Here is an 11,336-nt window from a genome sequence, read left to right on the forward strand (position 1 = left end):
GGGGAGGGGGAGGGGAAGGGAAGGGTGTAAATTGACGACATGTACCCTGAAACACTTGGGAAAATGTTTTTGACCCTTCAGGCACTGGGAGCTCGGCCAAGAATGCAAATGCTTTTCAGAGACTGCAGGGACTGTGGGATAGCTGGAGTCCTCAGTACCCCCTCTCTCCCTCCATGAGCGTCCATTTGATTCTTTGGTTTTCTGTTACGCTTGTCATGCAGCACTGTGTTGAGTCCTTGCTGTGGCCTCTGTCTATCATAGCCTGGAGATTTTTTCAAATGCTTTGTCATTTCATCTTCTGTAACGGAGCTCTGATAGAACAGATTTGTCTCCCCATACAGCGATCAGATCCAGTCTCCCCCGTATGGTCCATGCGGGAGCTCTTTTTGGATTTGGGACTGCATCGTCCACGCATGCTGATCAGAGCTCCACGCTGGGCAAACAGGAAATGAAATTCAAAAGTTCGTGGGGCTTTTCCTGTCTACCTGGCCAGTGCATCCGACTCCGTATGGCTTTCCAAAGCGGTCACAATGGTGCACTGTGGATACCGTCCGGAGGCCAATACAGTCAATTTGTGGCCACACTAACCCTAATTCGACACGGCAATACCGATTTCAGCACTACTCCTCTCGTCTGGGAGGAGTACAGAAATCGGTTTGAAGAGCCCTTTATATCGATATAAAGGGCCTCATTGTGTGGACGGGTGCAGGGTTAAATCTGTTTAACGCTGCTAAATTTGGTTTAAACACGTAGTATAGACCAGCCCTAAGTAGTGATGATAAACAAAATGATAATTTGGTACACATAAGGCTAGTCTCTTACGTATGACCACACTCTTGATACTTAAGACAACTTTTCCTAAAAACTAACATTGTTAGGAAACAACCTACCTTTAAGATGTAAATATTTTTAGGAACACTATCAACAAATATATTGCATATAAGTTATCCATCACTAACACCTGAGATGCTTAAAATTGGAAGTTAAAAAAAAAAATTATTTCAACAGCACCCAACATCATACAAAGTATTTTCCCCCCAAAAGAAAAAACATGGTCCTCATCCAGAGGATCTGATAGACTAATTTCAAACGCATTTCAATGAGAGCGCGCGCTAAATAAAGCAGTGGAGAGGACAAAGGTGGAAAAGCAATCAACAGGACTGCACAGAAACTCAGGGAGGGCCAGAACTACCGTATGCTGAATAACTATTTTTTTTTTAATGAAAAGATGACAACCCAGCCAATAAGTTTTCTGGAGGCATCATAAAGTAGCATCTTCAGGAGGAATTTCAGAGGTGAGGTGGTGGTAGTTTGTAGCTTACAAACAGAGCTATTGTAATTTTCCCCAATAAAAAGGCAACTTTTCTTCATGTAAGACTCAGTTTTTATTCAATGAAACACATTGTGTGTTTCAGTTCACAAGCATGTTTATTCTCAAACATAAGTAAGGACAGTCCTAAATGACAAGTCTGAAATTCTGCAAGAATATAAAAATCCCAGGATACTATTCAGGCCAACCACTCCTTTGTGTCTGCCTCTTTCCAAATATATACCTTGAATTCCTTGCCATTACTTGAACTATCATATTCCAAACACTACAATCCTAGCTCTTCTCCCGTTTCATGCTTCTCCAAACTCTCCTTTATCACGTTATTTTCCTCCATAGTGCAAACAACTGTGGATATCTGATGTAGCTGTTAGTTTTTAGGAGAGGGTTGTTGGTGAAGGGCTGTTTGCACAAGGACGAATACAAGGGTCTTAGAAAACTAGCATCCTCAGGGGCCAGAGGAAAGGTTGTGGAACAGTTGTGATTCTATTCCTTCACCCATGGGTGTGCACTAAGTGCACACTATCCAGCAATTTAACTTTTTGTTTCCTTGCTTTTGTCGATTTATGTCACATGTGTTGTGTGCAGAATAATACTGACTGCTTCCAAACCAAGTATATGTATCTCTTAAGGCTATTTTTATGCTATTTGTTTGGCAGCAAGTGTGTGCGTGAAGAGAGAAAAGGGTGGAATTGTCTGGGGTAGAAGAGCAGTTGCTGATGGAGAATATTTTATCTTCCAGCAGCTGTGCACAAATCCATCTGTTGTAGGATAAAATCCAAGAAGGACTAGCTCCTGGGAAGTTATTCAGTCCTAATTAATCAGGCTAGTACATCCAATGCATTTTTTTTTTATTTTTTTTTAGTGATTAGGGAAATAATGACTAAAAATGACATTAAATTCAACTATTAAAAATCTCTATTGCCAATTGCACAACAACTACTGGAGACACCTCTCTACCAGTATTTGTCCACAGACACAGTGGATGACGTAATATCTTATTTGACCAACTTCTGTTGGTGGGAGAAAAACTTCCGAGCTACACAGAGCTCTTACAGGTCTGGCATCACAGGTAAATACAAGGTGGAACAGACTGTTTAGCCTATGTAGTTAGCACATACTCTAAGGCAGCGTTTCTGAAACTGGGGGTCCCGACCCAAAAGGGGGTTGCAAGATCAGAAAAAATATTGTTGGCAGAAGGGAAAACTCCATAGAGAGTGGGGTACATCAGCCACTTCTCTCCGGCTGCCCAGCTCTGAAGGAAGCGCCTCTGAAAGCAGCAGCACAGAAGTAAGGATAGCAATACCATACCATGCCTCCCCTTACTTCAGCTCTGCAAGCAGCACTGCCGCTAGCAGCCACGGAGGATGGACCGCCAGCATCCACCACTCTCTGGTGCAGATGAGTGGCAATACCACATCATGCATACCATAATGATTACATGCTTCATTTAATGCGCCTATGAGCACATACAGTAATTTGCTATAGTTTTTGGGTGGTGAGTTCATCAAAGTCTGAAATATCTGAAATATTTTCAAACGCTTCTCGGTCTAAAAGACAACTGAGAAGCTTGGAGATCACAGTGGAAGAAGCAGACAAAAAGGTACAGCCCCTGAAGGTGGTATCTCCAGCCAAATGGACTGAAGGAGACCAACACAATAAGAGACAAGATTCAAAAATGAAGGACAGATTTATGTAGGGTTTTAGAGATTAAAAGAAACTTGAACTTCATGCAATGGAGAAGGCGGTCAAGAAGGATCGTCTTGTTAACGGACTAACACTCAGTAACTGGGTTCAGTTTGAAGGCTTTACAACAGACTTTGTATTGTATCAGACAGGTTCCTCAAATTAAGTTTTCCCTTCTGTAAAGGGAGGATAACATAGCTGTGTCTCACAGCGGTGTTGAATGTGAGGCATTCATATACTTCATGCTGAGGGCCAAATAATTTGATAGGAAAAAAGGTCAGATTCAAGCACCTTTCTGTAGGAAGCACCTGCAAGACTCGAACTCTACTGCGATGTATGATTCAAGAGAAAAAGTCAAATGTGACCTCAGAAGTTACTGACCTGAGTCATAGTTGTATCAAATTTCCACAATCTCAATGGCTCTTGTTCCACACTATAGGTCAATGATGACAAACTGATTTGTCATATAACTCCACCGATCACAAGTCAGAATTTTCTCATATGAGAAGTTATGACCACAGGAATTAAGCAACAGTGACATGGATGTGATCCTAGTAAGTTTCACACTGATACAAATAGCAAATCCCTATAGGCAGCAAGAACACTGGTTATTCAATTGGTTTACATTAGGAAATTTCACAAAAACATCTCAAGCGATTCTACCACCTGTGCAACTGAACCAGAGTTAGCACAGGTAGAAGCTCTTAAGACTACAACAGCTTCCTACATTTTTATTACTGTTCACTGAATCTCTTAAAATCTGAGGACAATCTAAAAAGCAAGTTAAATGCTGTGAGATAAACAAGGTCTGCTGCTGGATCCTCATCTACATTAGAGCTGTAAAAATAAAATATACTAACTCTTGTTCAGCTAAAATAATGTTAGGCATAGTCATTTTTCCCTGTTTTTCAATATTTCCTGAAGCAAACAAGGCTACAAAATGTTCTGTTCATACCAATATGGCTTATTGATGGAAGAAAGAAAATGCTTCCTTTTCCTCACTTTACAAAGAGTGCCCCCAGCAGCTGCAATTGATGCTGGTCCTGCATCCAGAGCTTCTATGGAAGCTCAGCAAGAGCAGCAGTGTGAAAGACTATTCCTACTGGCACTCCTGGGTAAGAGCAGCAGCATAGCCAAAATCTTCACCCACAGCATCTACCCACTGGACATTTCAGAAGAGCAGAGTAAGGGTAAAGATTAAGGCATTTTAAAGCCTACTGATCATCTAACAAGATAAACACTAACCATTCAAGCACTAGTCCGTTCAATATTTTAAAAAGATTTTTAAAACGTCAGCCTGCCACAGCATATGTATTTGTTAGCATGCTGGTGTGGTTTCTTCCAGTTAATGCTATCCTTAATTATGCCAATGTATTGTAACAAATGTCAAATCAACTCACCCACTCTTTGGAAGCCCTTGTGTTACATAAAATAGTGCGATAAATTAAAGATAGTACTTGATTCCCCTCCCTGCACAAGTATTTTAAATTGCTGCCTAAGACCCAGTAATAGTTTCTCAGTTTACATAATCTTCCAGTTAGTTGCAAAACATGTTTCTGGAGCTGAATAATACTCCTTTAAAGGGACATTGTCAACTTAGAGATCACGCTTTTCCAAGATTCTTTTTACCCGACAAGTGTATATTGATCTATTTCAATTATTACTACCCTACAATGAAAAAGCCTCTATCCAGAGCACTATTAAGAATCTTGCAAAAAAAAAAAACAAACAAAACAAAAAAAAAAAAACACAACACAGGCCCATCAGTTATTCCAAGATCAAACACCTTATAAAACAAGTTTTATTTAAAATCTCCCACTGCTACCCACCTAATTGAGGGCCAGCAAAAAGAGATGAGCCTCTCACCACACCCTAAAAGTTAACACTGGCTAATATAGACTAAGCTGGGAAATGAGTTCCAAAGACATGCATCTCAAGTTCCTCCACTGACTGCAACTTCACCTGAACATCACAGGCAGTGAATTGGACTCAGATCAGGAGACCCAGGCTACTTAAGATTTTGTGTCAAGAATAAAAATCTTACAGTCAACCCAAGCTCATTGTAACTGAAAGATAAAAGTTTGCTATTTCACAAATATTTTTGTACTATCTGCCTCACTATTTCTACTGTGTGTGTTCTCCCATAGTCACAGAAGGGAGGAAAAAAAGTTCGAAGAACTGGAAAATGTGATTGTACTGCCACAAAAACTGGGAGAGGAATCGATGTTAATGTATGAACTGGAAATGTTTTATTTAGACTGATTTCATATTGTCAGCATCTTTGAAAAATCAACCCACAAGGAGCACTAAACCAGATACTCAGTTCCCAGGCCCTCCAATCAAAGGGACAAGAGATCAGGAATTAAAACTTCCTCTATGGTCACCAGTCCAGGATCAGAGGGGTAGCCGTGTTAGTCTAGATCTGTAAAAGCAGCAAAGAATCCTGTGGCACCTTATAGACTAACAGACATTTTGGAGCATGAGCTTTCATGGGTGAATACCCACTTCCTCAGATGCATGTCCAGGGTTTCAGAATATAAACAAATAGCTGTTAGTGAATTACAGTCAGACCTTCATTTGAATGTATAAAAACTCCTGAAGGAGTTCAGAGCTATTACAGGAATATATAAAAATAGTTTATGCAATTTTGAAAGTCAGCGGTTTCTATTTTTGGTGAAAGTAGATGTCCTTTAGGAATCTTTGTACTCTATTGCGTAAACCCATATGTTTAATCAAAAAAGCGAGTAATGGAAATGTTAACCAGCTCTTTAATATGCTAACAAACTACATCAATTTCTTTGATTTTATGATGGCTTACCCTACCATAATGGACTAAATTTGATCAAAGATTATAAAAGAAAGACAACTTCAGGGGAACTGGAAGAAGAGCACATCACAAGACCTTTATGATGTCACAAGTCATATGGTTTATGCATGTTTTATTTTAGAGAATTACATTTAGAAAGTTTACACCTAGTTAAGTAAAACTGTTTGATTATAATACTGGAGAAGCTGACTTCACACAAGAATTATTGTTTTAATAGCTTGTTTTATTCCTAGATAAGAAATAGAAAGCTAAGACTATGAATAATTGGACAAATTGAAACAGGGCAAAAAGTTAACAATGGGCAGATATACATTAGGAGCAGTGTTTAACATATTAACAATAGTGAAGAAGGGGTAAAGAGTGATATAGCAAAGCCTACAGATGACAAAATTATTTAGGTTAGTTAAAGTCAGAGAAGACTGAGGAAATTCAGAGAGATCTTAACCAAGGTAGGTGAACAGACAACACAATGACAGATTAAGTTCAATATCAATAAATGTAAAGTAATAAGAGAAAAAACTGAATTATCAATACAATCCACAGAGTTCTAATTTAACTATCAGCTCAGGAAAAGGACCTGAGCATCTCTGGACAGTTCAAGGAAGACCTCTGCACAAGGTGAAACTATTTTTTTTTTTTTTTAAGGATTAAGATGCCCCATGAATGTGACAGAGAAAATAAACTGAAATAGTGTCATTATATAAATTAATGGTTCAATCATCTGGAATACTGCTTGCGCCAGCCAAAAGAATATTGCAGGATAACAAGAGGTTCAAAAAAGGCTGACAAAAATGAGTTGGGCACAGAAAAGCCTCCTATGAAGAGATTAGAAAACATTGGAATGGTTTATCTTAAAAAGGAGACTAAAAATGGGACATGATATAGGTATGCACATTTATGAGCCATTTACACAAGGCTAGGGGATGTTCAGTGAAAATGAAAGGCATCACATTCAACTCTCATAAAAAGGACTACTATTCACACTATACAAAATTAAAGGTCAGAACTCAATGCCATATGTCATTGAGGTCAAAATGTAGGAAGATCTAAAGAGGGACTGGACATTTTGTGCATATCCAGTTAATAGTTACTGCTAAAATTTTTGAAAGGGATATAAAGCCCCACATTCTTCAGGGTTTAAGCCAATCTATTACTACTACAGAAGAATGAGATGCTAACTGGCACACATTATCCAACATGTGCTTACAATGAGATTTGTTACATTGCCTATAAGGAATCTTGTGCGGGTTACTGTCTGAGACAGCATACTGAACTAGATCAACTATGGATATGCTCCAGTATCTCAGTTTCCATGAGAAGTTTAAATCCAATGTGAATTTAAATAGAACTGTTAAAAAACTTTTAAAGAAAAAGTAAGGATCAACAGGCCCTGAATTCTAGCAGCACTACTGGACTAAAAGCTTAAAGGAAAAATTGATGTATCAAGATATATGAGAATCTGGACTGCAAGCTATCAGCAAGAGTTTCACACACACACAGGAATCCTGTGAAGTCTTCCCAACCTTCACCTTCATTAATTGAAGTACCATTTTTAAAAAAGTATTATTTCCCTCCTGAAAATGTGTTTTTTGTATGTCTTAAGCTTTTAAAATTTTCAAGCATCAGTAAATACACTGAAATTGCTAGCTCCTTACACGTTCCTAAAATCCTGAAGATATCTGGAGGCCTTACTGAATTAATAAACTTCATTTCACAAATTAAGGATGAATGTGCAATAGTTAAGTAATTACTTTTAGGAAATAGGCGTGAACACATTGGATATTTGCTAGTAATAGAGAGGATAGAAGACTTTAAGATGAGAATTCAGAATTTTAAAGAAGCAATAGTATTTTTATACTGTCAGTTAAATAGTTACCTAACCCAACATTATGGCAAGATTATAATATTAATGCCATTACAAACGTCTATGGTTCTAGAAAACAGAGATATTCAAACGAACATTTTTCAAGGAGTAGAGACAGTCAGATTCTAATTTTAATTTCTAGGCCAAATCTTATCCAGTGCACTCTCACAAAATTCCTACTGTATTCAAAAGGAGTTGTTTGCGCTTACAGCAGAGGTGTGCAAACCACGGCCTGCAGGACCTTCCTGCCCAGCCCCTAAGCGGTCAGGGGATGGGGACATTGGACAAGCATGGGAGTCCTGGGAGGAGGGGGGGGGGCTGGCAGGGGTGTGGATAGGGGACAGGGTCCTGGAGAGGCAGTGGTCAGGAGACAAGGAGTGGGGGGAGGGGGTTGGAGGCTCTGAGGGGGGCAGTTAGGGGACAGAAAGTGGGAAACAGTGGTTAAGAGACAGGGGATAGGCTGCTTGGGGAAGCACAGCCTTCCTTCCTACCATTTCACAAGCCTGATGTGGCCCTCAGACCAAAAAGTTTGCTACAATCCAGGGGTAGGCAATCAAGCATGTGGAGATTACCCTTGTAGTTCAATGTAGAAGCGCACTGGCAAAGCAACTTGGAGAAGACTGCAGTGTTGATGTCTATACTGTATTGGTGCTCTGAACTGATGACTTAGTACTGGTGAAAGGTATTGGGTTAATAGCAGGCCGAATGGCACTAAAACAAATTTAACAAACAAAGAACCTTCAATTTTTATATTTAACTGATACATAACTTTAATTCAAACATTTAATGTAATTAAAATAAGTGATCTAAGATTTATTAGACATGCACTTATCAATACGTACTTTTTATTCTTATTTTCCCAGGGAAATAAAAAGCAATTGAAGGTTCTTAAAAGGGAAATAACATAACATGCAGATTTACATATACATGGGCTCCTGAATATTGGCCTTTCCAAATGAAACGGTAACAAAGACAAATAGCCTTCACTGACAAGATAGCAGCATCCTGTTCTGCCAGCACAACAATTTGGCACACAAGCTTCACCACCACTTTCTGGCTAACTACTTTCAAAAATGAGTTGCTCCCATGCTACCTTTCAACAAAACTAATTTGAGATGACAGGACATTTTAAAAAGTGTTTATGTAAAACAGCTGCACCACCTCAAAACTGAACCATTCCATGCCTGTCGTATAGTATTTATGGAATTTGCACGACATCTCTAAAGTGTACTGCCCATTTAAAGCATCTTTATTTGTATAATCTACCAGCCTGAAAACAGTGCTCAATAATAAAATTCCAAGAACACACTAGCTCCTGGATCCCAGAAGTCTCAGTTCAGAAGTGATGCATTCTTGCTGTGCTGAAAAAGCTTCAAGGATATCATTCAAATCACCTCCTGTTAACTGTGCATCTACAATATTACTAACACCACTGGTGCTAAAAATGTTTGCCTGCTGACCTGCGTTCAGATTTTGTAGCCAGCGACACAAAACTGATAAATATATATTTAAATCTTATACAGCCTTACCAAAACCATTTACTAAAATGTAACAATCCAGCACTAAAATGAAGAACCTCAATAAAATTCCAAACCCCAGAAAATGATGAAGCCGGCAGTGGGAAGTGAAATGTTTCCCCCAGTATGAACAAGCTTCGCAATAAAGATGGATTCTCTGGTGCCCTAAGTCAGAAATGTAACATGCAGCACAGTTGCCACTGTTTTTGCAAAGGATCCCCAGTGAGGAGTAACAGTGTATAAAATACATAGCTAGTTACATAGTTTTGGTTTGCACAGCTGTTGGTTGCTGTAAATTTACAGTTCATATAGCACCAACACAATTTATACAGAAAACAGAAAATTCTGGTTCACTTTTTTCACTGCCACAAAAAATATTTTCCAAAGCAGCTGCTGCACAGAAAGACAGCCTTTATTTGGTGTCTCACCCCCAGAAGTCTACCAGTTACAGGTTCTGGATGTTGCTGAAAGCTACTGTGACCTAAAAAAATTTGGCCATATATAGTAATGAGTCTGGGGAAAGAAGAAAGGTCCATCTTTCTTAAAAAATACTAGCCCACTATTAAAATAATCAGTGAGGTCATATGCAAACTAACTTGTTTTAAAGCCGCTACCAAAAACAAAAGTGTTAGTTTCTTTTTTTATCTTCTTCAGCTTTATGAATTAAAAGGAAATAAAACAAACCTGCCTCAGAGTCCAGTGGGTAAGAGAGTCTGAAATATTAGTCACACACTATGCAATAACCATTAAGTGATCAAACTTCATGTGACAGTGGGGCAAAGGGGAAGAGCTGGGGGGATGTAGCTATTCTTCTCCTGACCCCTGGCACAGAAGTTTTGTGCCCGTAGTAGCAAGTCCCCCAATCCCTAAACGCCCGCGGTCCCCTGCTCACAGGCGCCCTCCTGCAAGCCCCACTCAAGGGGCGAGGAGATTTTTCACCCCAGCGGACCGGAGAGGCAGCGTGGAGCGGCTCGGCTGCCCCCGCTCCCCCGGCGGTTACGAGCAGCGGCGGTTGAGGTTCCCCGGCAATGACGAGGGGAACCAACGGGAACCAGTTTCTGCTTTTCACTGACTCGCTTCCTCCAGGCGGGTAAGTGTCCGAGCTAGCGGCCCCCGCTCGGCCCCGGACCTGGCGGGGGGGAGCATCCCCCTCCCCGAAGCCTCACTCACCTCGGTGCTCAGTCCGCAAGCGACGGCCCCGGGCCGCCGGCCGCCTGCTCACACCCGGGGGACGAGGCAGCAGTCGCCCGGAGAGCGCCGAGCCCCCCGGCCCCGGGAAGCCGTTGCTGGGGAAAGGAGCAGCCGCTGCTCTGGTCACAGCGCAGAGTCCGCGCGGCGCGGCCCGGCCGGGGGGACACCAGGTGCGAGGCGAGGCGCGATCAGCGGGGTGACTCCGCCGGTGCCCGGCGCGGGGGCAGCTCCGTCCCTCTTGCAAAGTTCAGGCGCGGCTGATACCGGGTCCGCCTCCCGGCTCGCAGCGGCGGCTACGGAGACCCCGAGTCCCGCCTGGAACTGGCCCGCGGCGCAGGAGAATCGCACCGCTCACCGCGGCCGCCGGGAGCCCCGCTCCGGGCTTGGCAGTTACACACAGGGCCGCCTGGCCGGACCCCTCCGCCGGCCCCCGGCGCTGCTGTGAGCGCCGCGTCTCCCGCGCGCCGCTGCCTCTGGGGACCTCCTCAGCGCCGCGTCTCCATGGCCGGCTGGGGGCGGCGGCTTCCTCGCGGGGTGGGGGGGAAGGGTAGTAACGGCTCCAGCGCGCGAACGCGTCTCCTGCGCCTTGCTCGGTGGAAGGTGGAGTCCACGCGCTGCCCCGGCCCGGGCTCCGCCCTCCGCCCTCCGCCCCGGCCCCGCCCACTGGTAACCCGGATCTCCGGGGGAGCCACGTGGTGCGCCGCCGGCAGGCGGGGGGTGGCCGCGCGGATGTGCCGGAGGTGAGTGGTGTGAGGCCGGGAGGGTGGAGCTGCGGCGTTATGGAGGCAGCGGCTAGAGCTGTGCTGTGTAATATGCATGTATGAGTCTGTAGTCATAGCTGCGCCTCAGCCTCGCTCTCCAGGGACTCAGCGCAGGGTGCTCCAGGGGAGGGGTTGGGCTGTGATGCAAGACAGCCCATAGGGG

The 11,336-nt window shown here is 42.8% G+C and overlaps 1 protein-coding gene across 2 annotated transcripts in view; it reads right to left on the reverse strand.

Annotated features, from left to right (window-relative positions):
• GALNT1 (polypeptide N-acetylgalactosaminyltransferase 1) overlaps positions 1–11,027 on the reverse strand; it is a 206,473-nt gene extending 195,446 nt beyond the window's left edge. Inside the window, exon 1 of one of the 2 annotated variants that reach the window (XM_032764075.2) lies at positions 10,392–11,027. The gene's annotated coding sequence lies outside the window, so the exon portion shown is untranslated. The remainder of the gene's footprint in view (positions 1–10,391) is intronic. The other variant, XM_075062626.1, reaches the window with a different exon arrangement.
• Between the last annotated feature and the right edge of the window lie 309 nt (positions 11,028–11,336).

Source organism: Chelonoidis abingdonii, chromosome 2 (assembly GCF_003597395.2).
Source record: "Chelonoidis abingdonii isolate Lonesome George chromosome 2, CheloAbing_2.0, whole genome shotgun sequence".
Lineage (NCBI taxonomy): Eukaryota > Metazoa > Chordata > Testudines > Testudinidae > Chelonoidis > Chelonoidis abingdonii.